The sequence below is a fragment of the Salvelinus sp. IW2-2015 genome, linkage group LG16 (assembly GCF_002910315.2).
Source record: "Salvelinus sp. IW2-2015 linkage group LG16, ASM291031v2, whole genome shotgun sequence".
In the NCBI taxonomy this organism is placed as follows: Eukaryota; Metazoa; Chordata; class Actinopteri; order Salmoniformes; family Salmonidae; genus Salvelinus; species Salvelinus sp. IW2-2015.
The window spans coordinates 171,265-177,264 of NC_036856.1; positions in this window are offsets into that span (position 1 = coordinate 171,265).

The following is a 6,000-nucleotide window of genomic DNA, read 5'->3' on the forward strand; positions in this document are numbered from 1 at the left end:
CTACCCAGTCACCAGATCTCAATCCAATKGAGCATCTGTGGGATGAGATGGAACAAGCTAACTTAGAGATCCACTACCAGCCAATTTGACACAACTGTGGGAAGCATCGGACTCAACATGGGSCAGTATCACTGTGGAACGCTTTCGACACCTTKTAGAGTCCATACCCGACAAATTGAGGCTGTTCTGATGGCAAAAGGGGGTGCAACTCAATATTAGGAAGGTGTTCCTAATGTTTTGTACACACAGTGTATGTCTTACTTAGGCATTTGGATTGATATGGATTTGACGTTTAAAACCCATGTAGATGAGCTGGTTAAGAAGCTACGATTTAAAGTTGTATTTGTCTACAGTAACAGATCGTGCCTCTCTCTAAGAAGTAGGAAGCAGATTATTCAGTCAACTGTTTTATCTGTTCTTGATTATGGTGATATTATTTATCAAAGCGCAGCTACTACTATTCTTAAACCTTTGGATGCCATCTATCATAGTGCACTTTGTTTTGTTACTGGTAACAGTTTTGATACCCACCATTGCACCCTGTATCAAAAGGTTGGCTGGATTTTGCTAAGGMCCTGTAGATTTCTACATTACTCCCTTTTTGTTTACAAGGCCCTACTTCATAAACGTCCATCTTATCTAACTTTGCTGTTGAAGTATAGACACCTGAGTTGCCTAACCCATTCACAGGATTGGTTAACTCTTGAGGTTCCTAAGACTTCACCGAGCTAGGTCAATCTGTTTTTTATAACGACACAAGGCGAGACCCAGATGCAGACACATGAGTCAGATGGTTTGAGCTCTGGTATTTATTATAATCCAAGGGATAAACAAAAGGCAGGTCAGGGACAGGCGAGAGTTCATAACCAGGGCAGAGTCCAAAACGGTACAGGGTGGCAGGCAGGCTCGAGGTCACTGGCAGGCAGAGTGGTCAGGCAGATGGGCTGAGTGTCAGGACAGGCAAGGGTCAAAATCAGGAGGACGAGAAAAAGAGAGACTGGGAAAAAAACAGGAGCTAAGAGAAAACCGTCGGTTGACTTGGCAAACAAGACGAACTGGCACAGAGACAGAATCACAGGTATAAATACCCAGGAGAAAATGGGGAAGATGGGTGACACCTGGAGGTTGGTGGATACGAGCACAAGGACAAGTGAAACAGATAAGGTGTGACACTTTTAGTTTTAATGCACCGTATTGGTCGAACAAAATTCRAAACATATTTCATCATGATGTTCTTGTGCCGTTCAGGTAATTTCAAGCATTGATTGGGGATTTATTTGTTGAGGAATGTATCTGTTTTTCTGGTTGATTGATGATGTTTTATTTGTGCTTCCCATGACTGAGTTTACATTTTTTAATGCATATTGTTATATTTGGTAGCACTTATTTGTTATCCCTTGCCCCCAACCCCTTTCGATGCGTGGAACGAATGGGCTAGTGAAACTGGAGGGTGCGCAATTCAAATAAATAATCATAAACAATATGGATTTTAAATATTTATGTATATGTATATTGGCTGAAAGCTTAAATTCTTGTTAATATAACTGCACTGTCTGATTTACAGTAGCTATTACAGCGAAAACATGCCATGCGATTGTTTGAGGACAGCGCCCCACATCAAAATATTTTTCCACCCGCACAGGATTCATACATTCACAAATAACGGTCAAATATTCACTTACCTATCTTCCTCTGATTTTTCATCCAACAGGTCCCAGCTATAACATGTAGTGTTGTTTTGTTAGATAAAATCCTTCTTTATATCCCAAAAAGTCAGTTTAGTTGGCACCATCGATATAAGTAATCCACCCGTTCAACATGCAGAGAAAGGAATCCAGAAATCTACCCCTAAACTTTGTTTCAACAAGTCAAAATACATTTTTATTTACTTCTAAGAAACCCTAAAATGTAATCTAACTATAATATTTCTTATGGAAAGAAGTATGTTCAATAGGAAACCKATTTTAGCAGGTGCGTAATTTCTTCAGGGTGTGCGCAAACACGAATTTCCAAGACTGTGTCTTTCTGCTAAAACTGATATTTCTTATTTGTTTTTGAAGTTACAAGCCTGAAACCTTGAACATGGACTGCTGACACCCTGTGGAAACCAGATGAAGTGCATCCAGGGAGCTAATTATCAATATGACCTTTTACTTGCCTTTCTAAGAGGATGGTCTCTCAAAAAAAAGATTCTGGTTGGTTTTTCTTTGGATTTTCTCCTACCATATATATCGTGTTATATTATCCTACATTATTTTAACRTTTCCACAAACTTCAGAGTGTTTTCTTTCCAATGGTACCAATTATATGCATATCCTGGCTTCAGGGCCTGAGCTACAGTCAGTTTACTTTGGGCATGTCATTCAGACAGGAAGTGTAGAAAAAAGGGGCCTAGCCATGATGCCAATACCTAAAGCTTATTAAAGATCAGTGATACGTCAAGGGCTGTTGCCATGCACCTGCAAAAAAGATAGTCCAGATGTGCGAGTGCCTTTTGAATTTTGAATTTGACTTTACAAGCAACAAGAGGGCTTAATTGGAGTCTATTTTTTCGGAGCCTAGACCTATATAAAATAACTGGCTGAGGTAGGCTATGAGACTTAACTTCTAATTGGTCCCAATCCCGGATCCGGGAGCACCCTCATCAGTAAAAAAGCTGACTAGCATAGCCTASCATAGCGCCACAAGTAAATACTAGCATCTAAATATCATGAAATCACAAGTCSAAGACACCAGATGAAAGATACACATCTTGTGAATCCAGCCATAATTTCTGATTTTTAAAATGTTTTACAGGGAAGACACAATATGTATTTCTATTAGCTAACCACGATAGCAAAAGACACAACTTTTTTTTCCCACCATTTTTTTCCTGCATAGGTAGCTATCACAAATTCGACCAAATAAAGATATAAATTGTCAGGACCCGGTGTGAGAAACAGTCACTAATAGTCGGCAGAACCCAGAAGATGAGGCAGACACAGCAGTACTAGAGACGGTGGTTTAATCAAGGTAAAAGATCTWMAGGCAAAAATATAAATCCACAACGTCAAAAGTAAAGCCAATAGAAAAAATGGATATCCTCCAAAATACAAAGAAAATCCACAAAGTGGTAAGAACAGCAGGGAAAAAACAAACCTCAAAAGACTAATCAAAAATAAACAAGAACAAAACCAGAGAACCTCTGGAAAATCCAACAAGAGAAATATATGTTCACAGCACGGCTGGGGCTGGGTGCTAACATACAAACACAGTGCAAAGAACTGAGGAACACRAAGGGATTAAATACCTACAAGGAAATGACACACAGGTGCAAATAATAATTAGAACAATGGAAAAACAAAAGGTTCAAAAAAGGCGCAATGGGGGCATCTAGTGACCAAAAACCTGAACAATCCTGGACAAATCCTGACAATAAATAGTCACTAACCAAGAAACAACTTCATCAGATGACAGTCCTATAACATATTTATTGTATAGCATATGTTTTGTTAGAAAAATGTGCATATTTCAGGTATAAATAATAGTTTTACATTGCAGCTGCAATCTGAAATAGCGCCGAAGCAGCCAGAATAATTACAGAGACCAATGTCAAATACCTAAATACTCATCATAAAACATTTCTGAAAAATATATGGTGTACAGCAAATGAAAGACAAACATCTTGTGAATCCAGCCAATATTTCAGATTTTTTAAGTGTTTTACAGCGAAAACACAATATAGCATTATATTAGCTTACCACAATAGCCAGAAACACAAGCCATTTACCAGCAGCAAAGGTTAGCGATCGTAACAAACCAGCAAAAGATATATAATTTTGACTAACCTTCATAAACTTCATCAGATGACAGTCCTGTAACATCATATTACACAATGCATATAGGGTTTGTTCGAAAATGTGCATATGTAGCGGCACAAATCGTGGTTATACAATGTGAATAGTAGCCAAACTTCAAGCAATCTGCCCGGCGCCATCTTGGAGAGGCACCTAATCTAATCAATAACTAATCATAAACTTGACTAAAAAATACAGGTTGGACAGCAAATGAAAGATCCATTAGTTCTTAATGCAACCACTGTGTTAGATTTTWAAAATTAACGTTACTACGACATACAGCGTGCGCTAAAGCGAGACCGCACCGAAATTAATGGCCGAATAATAGTTTTACATTTTTCAACAGAACAACGAATTAACATCATAAATAGTTCTTACTTTTTGATGAGCTTCCATCAGAATCTTGTGCAAGTGGTCCTTTGTCCAGAATCATCGTTGCTCGGTTGTAGATTGCCGTCTTCAACTGAGGAATTAGCATCAAACTTTAGCTATGTGGCCCAGACGTGCCCAACTCTTCATAACGCAGGACAAAGAAATATCCGAAAATCGCAATATACTGATATAAACTGATATAACTCGGTTTAAAATAACTACATTATGATGTCTTTAACACCTATATCGAATAAAATCAGAGCCGGATATATCTAAGGCCTATAACGAGAGCTTTTCAGAATGCCATCCTGAGGTCCTCCTTTGCGCCATGACGAACGTTGAAAAGAGGGCACCCCCGGTTCCATGAGCCTTTATATGGCCTCAGATCTGCCTAGCAACACCATTCCAATTCTCACTGCTTACTGACATCTAGGGGAAATCGTATGCAGTGCATGTCGACTCATAGATCACATGCAATTTAATAAACTGACCCTGGAACAGAGCATCGATTTCAGATTTCTCACTTCCTGACAGGAAGTTAGCTGCAACTTGAGTTCTGTTTTACTCACAGATATAATTCAAACGGTTTTAGAAACTAGAGAGTGTTTTCTATCCAATAGTAATAATAATATGCATATTGTACGTGCAAGAATTGAGTACGAGGCAGTTTAATTTGGGAACGAATTTTTACAAAGTCGAAATGGCGCCCCGCTATTGAGAAAAAGTTTTAACAGCCTAATAGAAGTAGGATTTGTTTAATTAGGCCTACTTACAATTGCAGCTGGTCAAAAAATGTAGCATCCTACATAAAACAATAATTTTAAGAAAAAAAGTATGCACATTCAAACTAAAACAAAGTAACTAAAAAGAAAGCACACATTTGTAATTCCCAAACTCTAAAAGTAATTGGAAAGGTAGACAAAATTACACATTATGTGTGACACTGTGTGTTACAATAAAGAATGAAGCCCATCATGCAAATGATTCCTATTAGCAGGACAATATACTTTTTATATCCTGGCTACTGTTGTGAAAATCCCTCAACTTGCAATGTATTTGATGCTTAAGTACTCTAAAGTGTTACATTTCTAACTCAAAACAGCATTTCTCCATCAACATCTTTATGCTTTCGTTAATGTTCTTGATCTTCATTCTCTTTTTCTGTCGCAATTCTGAGCAAATTGCACAAGGGCCACGGTTGATTAGTCTGTGAAGATGACATTATTGAATGTCTCGCCAGCATGACTGGGCCTGCAGGACATGAAGTTCTTTGTTTGTCAGACGAATCATTGGATTAAAACTACAGAACAGTACAAAACAAGCGAAYACACATGGTTAATGTTCGGAGAATTAAAATATATATATATATATATCCATGCCAGGCACACCTGTGAGCTCTGGAACTCCACCTCCGACAGGCAGAGTCAACATACGTGGCGGGTTCGTCAGGTTTTCGGTTCACCCTGACATTTCCATTTCTATTCTGACAACAGAACTTGACCAACTGGTCACCAGGCACAGCAAGGGCCGCCCGGCCCGTTATGCTGTTCTGCTATTCCAAGGATGTGTAACCGAAGAGATACCACAAGTGGGCACAGAATACATAACCTTCCCGCTGTGGATGTCTATTTTAGCACCGTTTCGCGTTGCTCTGAGACAAGCATGGAGAAATGAAAATGTTCAAATATTCCATGATATTTTTAAGATATCTGTTGACTGAATATAAGCAATTGATGTCTGCGAAATAATGACGTTAGGTTTCTCCAGAAATAAATCATTCTAAATAACTGGC